The sequence below is a fragment of the Dermacentor andersoni genome, chromosome 4, assembly GCF_023375885.2.
Source record: "Dermacentor andersoni chromosome 4, qqDerAnde1_hic_scaffold, whole genome shotgun sequence".
Classification (NCBI taxonomy): Eukaryota; Metazoa; Arthropoda; class Arachnida; order Ixodida; family Ixodidae; genus Dermacentor; species Dermacentor andersoni.
In genome coordinates this window covers 5,900,444-5,914,738 of record NC_092817.1, presented here as the reverse complement: position 1 = coordinate 5,914,738, position 14,295 = coordinate 5,900,444, and the positions used below count along the sequence as shown (strand labels likewise).

At 46.2% G+C, this 14,295-nt stretch overlaps 1 protein-coding gene and 1 long non-coding RNA gene across 3 annotated transcripts in view; one reads left to right on the top strand and one right to left on the bottom strand.

Moving 5' to 3' along the window:
* The window catches only part of LOC126535749 (uncharacterized), a 338,961-nt gene that overhangs the window by 232,215 nt on the left and 92,451 nt on the right, over nucleotides 1–14,295 (bottom strand). The window lies entirely within an intron of this gene.
* Nucleotides 5,152–9,420, top strand: LOC129386097 (uncharacterized). Its single transcript, XR_008613564.2, has 3 exons — nucleotides 5,152–5,242; nucleotides 6,075–6,186; nucleotides 6,398–9,420. It is a non-coding gene; the product is annotated as an uncharacterized lncRNA (long non-coding RNA).

Here is a 14,295-nt window from a genome sequence, read left to right as displayed (position 1 = left end):
ATGGGGGACTTCAGTGCAAAAGTGGGGGAAAAGCAGGCGGGTGAACAGGCAATTGGCAAATACGGTGTCAATTCTAGAAACGCTAGAGGAGAGATACTGGTAGAATTCGCAGAAAGGAATAAATTCAGAATAATGAACACTTTTTTCAGGCAACGCAGCAACAGAAAATGGACCTGGAGAAGTCCTAATGGTGTAACAAGAAATGAAATTGGCTTCACACTTTCTGCTGATCCCAGCATAGTACAGGATGTAGAAGTGATAGGTAGGGTAAAGTGCAGTGAACATAGGTTGGTGAAGGCTAGGATTCACCTCAATTTGAAGCGAGAAATAGTTAAATTGGTCAAGAAAAAAAAAGGTCAACTTAGAGGCAGTAAAGATAAAAGCAAATAAATTTAGGCTGGTACTTGCAAACAAATATGCAGCCTTAGAACAGAGAGCTGATGATGATGACATAGAGGTAAATAATGAAACTGTAACGAGGCTTGCTTCAGAGGCAGCAATTGAAGTGGGAGGCAAGGCACCAAGGCAACAAGTAGGCAAGCTCTCCCAAGTACAAAGACCCTAATAAAGAAACCACAATGAATGAAAGTGTGCAACTAAATAGATAAGATAGAATTCGCTGAACTGTCGAAACGGATCAACAAAGCGAAAATAAGTGATATTAGAAATTATAACGTGAGAAAGACTGAAGAAGTCGTTAAAAATGGACGCAGCCTGAAATCAGTGAGAAGGAAACCTGGCATAGGACAAACCAAGATGTATGCACTGAAAGATAAGCTAGGTAACATGTCAGCAATCTCGAAGGTATAATAAAAGCAGCGGAATAATTCTATACTGACTTTTACAGTACCCAGAGGACTCAGGAGCACTGTATTGGAAACAATAATGAACAGTATACAGAAACTCCTCCTATAACTAGAGATGAGGTAAGAAAGGTTTTGCAAGCCATGTAACGGGGAAAAGCGGCAGAAGAGGATGGAATAACAGTCGATTTAATCAAAGATGGAGGAGACATAATGCTAATGGAAAACTGGCGGCTCTCTATACGAAGTGTCTATCGACTGCTAGGGTCCCAGAAAATTGGAAGAATGCAAACATTATACTATTGCACAAAAAGGGTGACGTTAAAGAACTAAAAAATTATCCCCATTAGCTTACTCCCGTATTATATAAAATATTTACCAAAATGATCTCCAATAGAGTAAGGGCAACACTGGACTTTAATGAACCAGGGGAGCAGGCTGGCTTCCGGAAAGGTTACTCTACAATTGATAACGTCTATATCATTAACCAGGTTATCGAGAAATCCACAGAGTACAATAAGACTCTCTAGATTGCTTTCACAGATTACGAAAAAGCATTTCATTCAGTAGAGATACCAGCAGTCACAGACACATTGCGTAATCAAGGAGTACAGACCGCTTACGTAAATACCGTGGAAAATATCTACAGAGATTCCACAGCCACCTTAATTCTACACAATAAAAGTGGGAAGATACCTATCAAGAAAGCGGTCAGAGAAGTAGACACCATCTCTCCAATGCTATTCACTGCGTGCTTAGAAGTATTCAAGCTCTTAAACTGGGAAGGCTTAGGAGTAAAGATCGACGGATAATACCTCAACAACCTTCGGTTTCATTATCAGTGTTATGAAACTTAACAAGTGTACAGCTTATCAACCCTTACCAGTACTTTTGTCAACCTTATCAGACTAGACCCGACTCTTATCAACCCTTACCAGTTGTTTTGTCGACCTTATCAGAAGAGACGCGACCCTTATCCACCCTTATTCATTGTCCTCAACCTTGTCAAAATCAATCCGACCTCTATCAACCCTTATCGGTTGGTATCAAACTTAACTCAATCGATCGGATCCTTATCGAACCTTACCTGTCCTTAGCGCCCTTGTCGGATATGATCCGATCCTTATCAGCTCCTACTGTCCTTATCAAGCTTATCATACTTGATCCGACCCTTATCAACCGATATCTATTAACATTACCATAATTGATCCGACCATTATAAGCGCTTACCACTCTTCAGCATCTTAATAATCCACGTCGAAACACTATCAACCGTGATGAGACCCGTATAACCCTTCATACCTAGTTATCGCCTTTATCAGGTCATTGATTGCTTATCTGTCTGTGTGGCGCACATAAAGCGCGTGAGCCGTTATAGAGAGGTGGCAACTTCATCGGCGAAGGCACGCCCTAACGGAAGGCGCATCCCGCGACCACAGAAGCGCAACGGGCATGCGGCGTGATGGCATTAAGTTTTTGTAAAATCAGAATTTTCTTGATGTCTACAATGCACCAAGTCAGCTCTAGATGTTCTTCTAGAGATGACTTTTATTCCACCACCACCAAATATTTCAACAAAGCCTTCATAGAATCAATGTTTCATACATTAGTTTCTTTATAGTGGTTTGTCCCAACATGCATACCCAACGAACTGTCCTTGTTGGGTGTGCATAGAAATGCTTACGCATTTAATATTGTTCGTATCTTATGTTTGCAAAAACAGCTGCGTAATGACACGTGTACTTGTTTATCTTTATCGACTGACCGTTTTTCACCATCTAACAAATGTTATCGCTCAGCGCAGGCCACGCCTGCAGGTATCGTAAGTTTTCGAATGTTATCTATTGTTCTATCCGCTGTCTGTTGTAACCGAACCTTGTGTAGTCTTATAGTATTCGGGATATGGGGGGGGGGGGGAGTGTTCGCGCAACAGACCGTTAGAAAAATGTGCATTTAACGGCCAGAAATTTCCGTCTGTATCAAACATGTCAAAGACTGCACCAAGCGAACAGTTCAGCAGCAGCTCTTACCGCCTATGAAAGCCGCTTAGCAGCACTTTCAAGAGAGATAGAGATTATTAAGGCAAAAAGCCGCGATTATCCAGCCTCAAGACGGCCCGCTGCCAAGAGCTATTAGAGAGTTTTAGTTGAGCGTCTTTACGGTACGCTCCGCTCCGAGCGGCCCCGCTAAGCCACAGCGGAGCGGCGGGCGATTTTCACGTTTTAGTTGCACGTTTTGCGTAGCGGAGCGGACCTTTCGTAGTTGCAGCGCCCCCTGGCTAAATTCAGGGTAATGAAAGAAAATAAAAACACTTTATGATCACTCTTATACCGTAAAACGTATATATGTATATATATAACTTGTTTCTGCATGAAGTATCTAGACGTGCGCTTGTAATGCGTTACCGGTGCATTTTATCCAATGGAAAATAAAGCGCCGTCTTGGGGAACGCCACGTGTTAGCCAGCGCGCTTGCTTTCTGCATCCAATCCAATCCGTTCTGACGCCAACGCTAGCCAAAGTGCTGCGCGGCACGCTCCGCTCAGGCAGCTTCTAAGCGGACCGTGTTCCTCGCTCCGCTATCCCGCTTACGGCTAAGCGGACGACGCATGCGCATTCGCGCCTCCGCTCCGCTTAACTGCTTAGCGGAGCGTAAACACGCTCAACTAAAACACTCTATTAGACAGTTTCAGTTGAGCGTCCGCAACCACCCGCGTCGCAGCGCGCGAGCTCGTGCATACTTTAACGATTCACTTTAAGCACCATACTAAATAACCGTAACCAAAACTGAAGGCTGAAACAAGGGCCCACTTGGACGAGAGCTGACCCGTTGTGGGCCTGGTGATCCCTCGAAACAAAGGATGCTTCACCCACAGACATGCAGCTGTGGCGGGTGCTGTTCACGCCTCATCATTCACTTCAAGGCAACAACGTCGCCCTCCGACTACCGAGAAGGCCGGTCTCCCGATCCTGGCAGAAGAGGCCACTTATTGATGACAGGCTCATTGTTAAGGACTCTCTGGGAAAGGACGTGAACAGAGGGTTCACCGTTTGTCACGTGGTTGCCCCGTATTGGGCAACAGTGGGGCGTTCAGAGCGGGTGACGGTGGGACGATAGAGATAGGAGGTGGTTAACGCTTCGGCGTTTTGTGACTGGCCAGGGAATTCTCTCGACGACAGAAACAGGCATAAAAAGCGAATCTGGGGTACGGTGAAGGCGTGCTACGACGGGGACATGTGCTCCGACGCATACGTGTGCTACTGCTCATGCTCCAACTGTTACTCGTACTATACGCCCGATAACGTACGTGGGCATTTCCCAGTACTAAAAGCCGTGACGTGACACGCGCTCTTACGTCCCGCAAGGTGCTTGCTTGCTGCCTACGTATCGTCATGATGCAGTACTAAAACTGTCTAATATAACGACCGCTTGGACACCCGAAACCCAACAACGGCTTGACCACGATGGGCCATGCTACCCTGAGTCCCAACAGTAAGCGCGCGCGCATGAAGCCGCAGTAGTTGGCGGGACGCAAACGTTAAGGAAAGGGCTGCATACTTGTACGCGCAGGAGCCGGTAGTGTGCTACTCTGTGCCGCTATATACCAGCTTCTGAAGCTGTGTAGAATATCAGGCGCCATGGAATCAAATCACAAGCCGGAATCATATCTTCGGCAACAGATATATGGAAAAATGTACTCTCGTGGACACGCGAGAACGTCCCGCAAAGCTCGTTGTGCCCGCAGCAGACGCAGTATTTAAAAAAGCTGCGGGCGCACGCCAGAGACCGTGCGTGCTGCTGCGTACTGCGCATACGCACTGCGGCCTTCCTGCGTACGCAGAGCTGCTGCGGACACCCAACTGAAACTTTTTAGTTGGGCCAGGGCCCGCACACTCTCAAGTTCAACAAATGGCCACAGAGGGCGAAAAAATCGACCGCGCGGCGCTGCTAAAGAAACAGGCATAGTACACGAATTAAAAAGGTTCCCCGTTGAGCACATTATCTCCCGCTAGAGGCGCCGTAGTAAGCGCAATTTTAACCTACAAACTTTCTTCAACAGTAAACGAAGCGTTTTTATTGCATGATAAATATTACAAAATTATAATTCCTAATTTTACATTGTACTTTTCATTACCAACTTTGTTGTTTTTTGTCATTTTAAACGCAAAATAGCGTTCAGCATCATCGACCTCCCACGTGACCTCTGGCCTGAATTTAAAATTTTTACCGGTATGTTCGCGTGCGCGGCAGGTACGGATTCCTTGGTTCGTACATTGGTTGGTTATTTTGTGCTAACACCAGTTTACTGCGCTTCGATGTCTCGCGTTATTTAATTTGAGGTGTAAGCCTGAAAGCTAGGTTTCAGTCGTGAGCCATGTGGAACACGTCTGCATCGAAATGGGAGCCGGGTCCTGCTGCAACTGGGGACAGCAATACCGGTGAGTCGTTTAACATCACTGCTTCAATCGCTATGTAATTTATTCGTCTCGTTAACTTACAGGCGGAGGTAAGTTAACGAACTAGATGCTGCATTACATAAGGGCAGTCAGGACCCTCCGTTGCTGTTTCCGAAATAAACTTTCAGTTGCGAGGCCATCATTATACACACATTCACGAAAGAGAAACGATATCGGAACGCGCGTCGGATTTTTCATCTCGTTGTAGCCGTAGCCATAACTGACTGAGTTGGCTTATCAATATATATTTTTTTTTCGAGTCCGCCGGCAACTTCTTTCGTTCACAGAACCGAATAACCTTTTGATAAACTGAAGCTAAAGTACTGAATTTAATGTATTAAACAGTTGCACACATGATAATTCACCCATATTTCGTACCTGTTGGTTGCAAATGTTCTTGCTGTTCAGTTTGGCTTACCTCAGGACATCTATTTTTGCAGTAGTGAAGCGGTGCATCACGTTCATGCACAAAAAGAATGCATCATTTCTAATAGCTTCATGTCTTTCATCTCTTTGCTTGTGAAATCAGCAGTGTGATCTCCTGTAGTGTATAAACGAGCGCACAAATGTACTTATTTGTGATCTTAATAATACTTAAGCTGTTGACATGCATTGTAGTTACGCAGACAACAATTTTACGGAGAGTAACCATATTTATTTACCATGCTGCTTAAGCACCCTAGAACAAACAGTGTACATTTGCATGTGTTTTGTAGTCACAAACCATTGCAATGTATATGTCGCACCTTTACGCATTTTATATTGCAAAATTGTGCTTATTCAATTTCTGATGCAGTGAAAATTTCTGTTCCAGACATGCAGTAATGAGGATGGCACCAGTATAAAGCAACACACTCCATGCACTAAACAGAAGCTGCTGCCTGCTACAACAAGGTCATTGTGTGGACTTTGGCTGCTACTACAAGGTAAACAACACCTGGTTCAGAAATAAATATGCTTGATATATGCTGTATTGGCTTGCTAGTCTTCAGATACATGTCAGTTGTTTGTAGCAGATGATATGAACATTTGTTCATGTTTACAGTTCAGCATAATTAGTTCGAACATAAAAGAAAACACTACATGAGTTTGGATAATCTCTGCTGTATCTCATGTGCCATTGTTCTGCCCCAACAGAGTCTGTGCCAAGTACATCTTGGTCATCACGGGAGCCCCCATCTACACCAACAGGAAGGGGCTGGAGCTGAATTCGCAAGACCACAAACAAAGAAGCCATTCCAGAATTATTTGGATGAGATATCAAGTCTACGGATGACTGTTTCAAGAGTGAAAAGAGCCTACGCCATCATTCCACCAGCACGGATATTGGCCGAGTCATCCAGGTACCTCAACAACCAAAATTATTTGTCTTCAGATGTACCTGCAACCTCTGAATAAGCACAGATGACGCTGGCTAAGAGTGTTCTGTCAGCTTGCCCTTCCTTAGTGAGCTTCCTGGCCTTGCCAGTTCTTGCCAAGTATAATTTTGTTTCAATGAATGCAAGCTTTTTCATTCCACACTTTTGTTAGAGATCATTCCTATTCCTCATAAAAACAATAAAGGTCAACCGATTCTTTGCTCATACTTAATGCCAGTCACTGTCTAGTAGCATAACATATGTGTAGCAGTTCTTTCTAGTGTATGTTGCCATGTGCAATTCCTCTCCTGAAATAGCTGATGCAGCATTGGCGTGTGTCTTGCATTAACCTTTACACTGTGTGCTATGTAGCATTTAACTTTTGTTAATGTTTTTGGCTTTCAATGCTTGCAAGGTAGAGTGGCTTCTTTCTTGAATGCAAGCTTTCTCGTTCCCATATTGAATTCCTAGTCTCATTCAGGATTGCTATTCTTGCTCGACAGCCTGTGTTTTTGTGAAAGCTACATTGAAGTGATTGATTGCAGAATCTGGTTTCGGCGCTGTCCGACTTGGTACTTGTCACCGTGTTACATTTCTCATATGTGGGAGCCTGGTCAGTTGCATTGGGAAACAGTCTCTCGAGGCAAGCACCTGCTCCTACAGTCCGCACAGTGACATAGACTGCGAATTTACACGCACACCGTGGTTGGTGCTCCCTGTTCTGTCCTTTCCTGCTGCTGCCGTGTGCAAATTTTGCTTGTGGTCTTCCTCGGCCATGATTTGGCGTCAACGGAGACTCTCATACATAATTACATGGTTCTAAGTGTATGAAGTTGATATCCACATCTGTGGAAAGGCCTGCAAAAGTGACTGCAACATAGTGATGTTCACAAAACCAACCATGCCCATATATAGAGAATGTGGGGGACCAAGTGTGAGTTACACATTAGTGGCATGCAAAAGAACAAAAAGAAACATGCAGGTTGGAAAGGCGGTAACGCTAAAATGCCGGGCACTCCATGTCGCTGTTGGCTGTGGCAGCAGATGCTTGCGTCACCCGATTGCTTCGCAATGCAAGCTGCTCATATTCAACGCCGACTGTCGGTGCAAACATGTGGGACACACTGTCCAATCTGCTTGCGCTGCTGGTTGTTGCTTGTTACCAGACTGCAGTGTGCGACGAAGGCAAGCACTATGCCTACAGTCGGACGGTTGAATGTGCCGCAAGCAACCCGTGTGCGTGTATGCTCACTGTTGTCATGTAGATCGTAGCCAATGCATAGTGCCAATGTATAGATTGAGCATTATGTTAGAGTATGCTGAAGTGATTTGATTGCATAATCTTGTTTCAATGTTGTCCCACTTGGTCATGGTTGCCGTGTTACATTTCTGGGATGTGGCAGCCTGTTCAGTTGTATTGGCCAATGGCCTCTCGAGGTAAGCACCTGCTCCTGCAGTCCACACAGTGACACAAACTCCCTGTTTACATGTAGTGTGATTGGTGCTCCCTGTTTGTCCTTTCCTGCTGCAGCCGTGGGTAAAGCATGCTTGTGGCCTTCTTTGGCCATGATTTGGCGTGAACAGAGACTATCATACATGATTACATGGTTTGAAGTGTATAAGTTGATATCCACATGGGTGGAAAGGCCTGTAAAAGTGGCTGCGAAATGGCGATTCCCACAAAACAGACCACATCCATATTGAGAGCAGGTGGGGCACCAAGTGTGAGCAACACATTAGTGGCCACCGAAAGAACAAAATGAAACGTGCATGTAGGAAAGGAGGTAACACTAGTATGCCGGGTAGTTCATGTCGCTGTGTTGGCTATGGCAGCAGGTGCCTGCGTCACCCGATTGATTCGCAGTACAAGTTACGGTGACTGTCAGTGTAAACAGGTGGGGCACTGTCCAATCTGCTTGTGCTGCTGGTTGTCACTCGTTACTAGACCACCATGTGCGACGTAGGCAAGCACTGTGCCTGAAGTCGGATAGCTGAATAAGCTGTACAATTTGTAGTGCGTGAATGCCCACTGTTGTCACATGGATCTTAGCCAATGTACAGTGTATTGTCTGAACCTTATGCGGTGATTGAATGCAGTCTAATTTGATAATGGTCGCCGTGTTCTGTTTCTTCGATGTGGCGACCTGGTTAGCTGCATGGGCAACAGTCCCGAGGTAACCATCTGCTCCTGCAGTCCACACAGCGACAAAGACTCCCAATTTACATGCACCGTAATTGGTGCTCTCCCCATTCGACATTTCTTGCTGCAGCCGCCGGCAAATTATGCTTGTGGGCCTTCATCGGCCGTGATGTGGCGTGAGCGGAGACAGCACACGTTATTACATGGTCCGAAGTTGATAGCCACATAGGTGGAAAGGCCTGCAAAACTGGCTGCAAAATGGTGATGCCCACATTGAGAATGTGGGGCACCAACTATGAGTTACACATTAGCGGCCCCCGAAAGAACAAAAAGAAACGTGCAGGTTGGAAAGGCAGGAACGCTAAAATGCCGTTTAGTCCATGTCGCTGTGTTGGTTGCGGCAGCAGATGCCTTGCGTCATCCGATTGCTTCGCAATGTAAGTTACGGCGACTGTTAAAGCAAACAGGTGGTGCACTGCCCAATTTGCTTGCGCTACTGATTGTCGCTCGTTACCAGATCGCCATGTGCGGCGACGAAAGTGAGCAGTTTACGAGCTCTCGTTAATGGTTTCAGCGCATCTCGACATGCAAATTTTATTTCTGATCTTGTATGAGAAGGTGCACTGCTTTTCTTCTGCCAATAAAGTCGCACGTCCTATTCACTCACTTGTGGCTTGTTTGTATGGGCGTCAGTAGAGGCTCTTTAGTCTCCTGGCCATTAAAACGCGGCAGCTGAGGCATGCTGCAAAGCCAGCGAGGCGAGCACGGCGCGTACCCAGCGTACGGCACCGGTATAAAGCAGCCATATTGAATGTTGTACTAAAAAAAAAAAAGACATTTCCGCTTCTTGTTTAAGTAGCGCCATCTGTCGGGCCCCCCACTAAGTTCCATGCGCTGCCGCTTCTTATTTTCGAACCACTGTGGAAGGTACAGTTTCCCTTCTCTAAAGTTGTTCTTTATTCTATGGTTGGGCGTCCGCAACCACGCGCGTACGCAGCGCGCGAGGTTCTGCGCACGTAGCTAAGAAACGGCAATAGTTGAGCGAGCGCGAAAGTTCAGAAGGGAATTGATTGCTGATTTGAACGCGCAGGACCCGGTAGTCTCGCTGTATACCAGCTTCTGAATCTGTGTAACCAATATCAGCCACCACGAAGTCAACCACAAGCCGCAGTCATGTCGTCAGCAAGAGCCGTATCGAAAAATGCGGTCTCGTGGACACGCCAGATTGTCCCACAAAAGCGCGCAGCTTTTGAAAAGGTGCGGGCGCACGCAAGAGACCATGCGTGCTCCTGCGTACTGCGCATGCCCGTCGTCTCCTCCGCAGGTGTCCTGCGTACGCAGAGCTTCTGCGCACGCCCAACTGAAACTGTCCATTGTCTTGACCGCATGCGACGGCGTTATCAATCGGAGGCAGGAGCAACGTCGCAGATTGTCTTGATGCCAGCAGCGTGCGTTCGTATGACGATTACACACCGCATCGAGGTCCTAGCTATGACAACGCGCTAACAAAGACCACGCTTAGCGGGTCCGGCTGAACTCGGACAGTCCATTGATACCTTAGACGGCGCTCTCCTAAATGTGGCCTCGCAACTTTGTGGCCTTTTCTATTCGGCGAACTTTCACGAGATCTACACTCCGTGTGGGATGGCAAATTGGACACCCGTCTACAAGTATTATGCACAGTATTATGCAAAGTGTGTTCTTTCTGCTTAGGTAGGTGTATCATTTATTACGAGTTAGGATTGATTGCTTTCGCGACTCCTTCAGCACGTCGTTCACGCTTTCGACCGTTTGGTAGTTCTTGCTTGACTGATTTTTCTTCGCGAGAACCTTTATTCTAAGTGCTTGTGTGTCTTACCGCGTTTCCAAAATAAGCCCTTCGTTTTGCGCATGGTGTTCTGTGGGTCTTACGTGTGGCCCCGGTGTGGTTTCCATGAGCTCCGTTTTGCGAGGCGAGTGCCCGCAAACAGGGGTAGGGATCTTGCCAAAGTAGTCCAACTGGGCAGTCCGCTGTCCCACCTTGCGGGGAGCAGCAGCCAAACAAGAGTGTCTACTGTTACCCACAGTCCAGGCGGGTGGAAGTTCTGGGCTTCACGTAAGTGTGCTTAGCGACAACACTGGCACCAGTTTCGAGACATCCGCACTCTAACTTTGTCAAAAGGAACATTGTTCCTACACTTAGTCTTGTAGTTCATTTCATTAGGAATGATCTCGCGAAAAATATTAACCGTAACACAAATGCATTTCCCTGCGGGTATGCTGAGGCTGAAGCTGATAATAATCTCGGGATGCCTACTAAGAGTTTGTCCCTTGTCCACTGACTGGCTTCAATTCTGGGATTTCAGCGTTTGTTCTACCACAAGTACTGTTAGAACAATTTGAATTTTCTACATAATTATTCACTTTATGTTTGAATATCACACACGTACTGAAGTCCTCCGCCATTAGTAGTAAAGACGTTTTCTCCACTGCGCTGTTGTAAGGAAATTCCGACTCATCCACTTCGAAATACATGGTTAAAAGGCAAGAAATAAAAGCTCTTCTAGTTTTTCTCAAGTGCTATCCAACGCAGAGTGCCGTCAGGTGTCGCTCTTCGCTACAGCTGAACGGAAACGCAAAGGCGTACTACTGTGGAATCTCATTATTAGGGTGGCTAGAAGGGGAGGTGTGAATACCGGCGGCGCAAACGTGACCCCACAGCGCACCGATGCCGCGGGGCGGCGCTGTTGACCAAGGCGGGGTAAGCACGCAGCCGAAATGAGCGCCTCGCCAGCCTCGCGTCGGCTGCATCTCTACCACCGAAGTGAAAGTGTGCCCGTTTCGCGTTTCGCGCGCTTTCTGCGAGCGTCAAAGAATGAATCGTTATCATGAAAACAATGATATGCCAGCCCAAATCATTACTCCTGTGAAATTTTACGGGCCCAGTTCGCACTGTATTGAGATTCGAACGCGTTTTGTCTGTGCGCATTTCGGGAGCTGGTTTTGGGAGTTAGGAGCTAGTGGGGGCTTCGAAATAATTTCGACCACTTCGGGTTCTTTAACGCGCACTGACATCATACGGCACACGGATGCCTTGCATATCGCCTTCCTGAAAAAAAAATAATCAGGTTTTACGTGCCAAAACCACTTTCTGATTATGAGGCACGCCGTATTGGAGGACTCCGGAAATTTTTGACCACCTGGGGTTCTTTAACGTCACCTAAATCTAAGTACACGAGTGTTTTCTCATTTCGCCCCCATCGAAATGCGGCCGCTGTGGTCGGGATTCGATCCCGCGACCTCGTGCTCAGCAGCCTAACACCATAGCCACTGAGCAACCATGGCGGGTTCCCTGAAAATGCGACCGTCGTCCTCGAGATCAGCAGTCAATCACGCTATGCGTGCCGTAAGACCTGTAAACTGCAGACATTACCTAATAAAGTCTGGACGTATTTACAAACCACTTTTTGTCTGCGCTTGCAGACCTGTAGCATGTCATTTTGACGCTCATATAAGGAATTTACTATGATTGCAGACAGTGAAGCAACAGATCTGGTCATGAAATCGTTTATTTACAAGTGAGCAAAAAAATTTACAACACACAAGGTTTCAGTGTTTTCTGTTTCTTCTCACTGCTCTGCTGATTGACACCTTGATTGACGCCTTTCTTTATTGGGATTTTGTTGCTTTCTTTGTGGAGGATTACGGTGGCTGTGGAACCGCTATAGATAGCTTCCAGTATCTTTACATATGGCTCATCTACACCCTGATTCCGTAATACCACGCCGCGAGCAGCAGCGCCACGTTCCCCCTGGTGGCATCGGTGCGCAAGGGGGTCACGCGCGCCCGAAGGAAAGCGCCGCCGGTATTCACACCTCCCCTTCTAGCCACCCTATCATTATGGTCCCTTCGGTCTATCAGAAATAAGTTCTACCGCGTGTTTAATGTGTTTAAATTTTATAGATGTGAATGCGTGTAAAAGCGCAAATGTTTTTATCACGGCGCCCAATCGATGAAATTTTTATAAAATGGCTTCCACGTGATATTAGCAGAAGCTAATTTCTCAGGCAGAAGCAAGCGCTATTTAAACACAAGATGACAAGTAATTATTACCGTGCGCCATCTAGCTTTCGCGCTTTTCGGATAGCTTATAGTATAACTAAAGCAAAATAAGTTACTTGGTCAGTGTCAAGATTATGAAAAGCCACGTGGACGACATTTTAACCGTTGAAAAGATACAATAATGAAATTTCTTCCCTGCATTTGTTCAAGAAATAGCACAAAATGATAATGTTTTAAATTGGCTGTATGGAATCGTAAGAAACGCAGCTATTTCGAACCACACATTTAAGTGAAGCACACTTTCTTACGTTCTGCCTGGCTTAAACGCTTTAACGAGTGCCATGGTCGTTGCAACGATTGGGCAGAACAGCAGCGATGCCAAAATGTTGCTAAATCATTGCCTGTTTTTTCACGCTGATTTTTGGCTGCTTTCAAGGATGTTTCTGCGGCGACGCGGCCTTAGTTTTTTTTCCTTTGCTGCGACACGTAGGTGTGGTCGACAGTGTGCCTAATGACTGCCCTGTCACTCCTGTTGGTGATAGAGCTGGCCTGCCCCGTGGCTTTCCCGACGGCCTCCCGCGTGTTTAGCTTCTGACTGATGTCGTCGTCGTTCCAACAATCACTGATAACCTGCGGTCAGCGACGTCAACACTGTTTGCTATAAAGGTCTTCGCAACGGCACCTTCCTTCAGTGGGCAGAGCAGCAGCGACGCCAGCATGTTGCTCAATCGCATCCTGTTGTCCACGCAGGTATGTTATGTTCAAGATGCCTATAGCTACCGTTTTGATAAGCGCTTTCTGTTGATGCTGTTCTGCCCGAACAGTGCTGTTGCTTGCTGATTTTGTATTTTGCACTGTTACGATAGCATTCTCTTGAGTGGGAACGTTGAACTTGACCCTCGACCTGTGGAGGGTTGCCTTGAGCAAATGCATCAAAGTGAGGCTCATAACACTGTTACAAGTAGCAGTCACTGCTCAACTAGTTCCCCTTCCAGAGACAGCTAATCTTCTCGCGCAATTGTTGGCTGGCCAGAAAGAAATTGCATGTGAAATTGTCGATATCAAGGAATCTTAACGTCGCTCTTCGAAGCCCTTGAAACACATGTACTTTCGCTCGAATATTCTACGGCAGCTGTTCATTTTAGTGCAATGTATGACAAGCATGACTCCGAAATTGTTGCAGTAAGGGAATCGGTCACTTAAGTTCCTTCAAAATCTGACGATTTTGAAAACATATCACGCCGGAACTATATTCTTTTGTACCGTTTACCGGGAACACGTGATGAAAACACTGTCTCTTGACTGCATACCGTAACACAGATGCGAATAGAGTATCGTCAGATAAAGTGTCCAGGTATTGAGCGCTGTCATCGTGTAGGCAGATCAAAAGAATGGCATCACGTCCTGTCATAACGAAAATTTCCCACTTTAGGGAAAGATTTTCAGTATTGAAATATTACTAAATTCAAAGGGTCTAGTTTGTACACCACTGAATA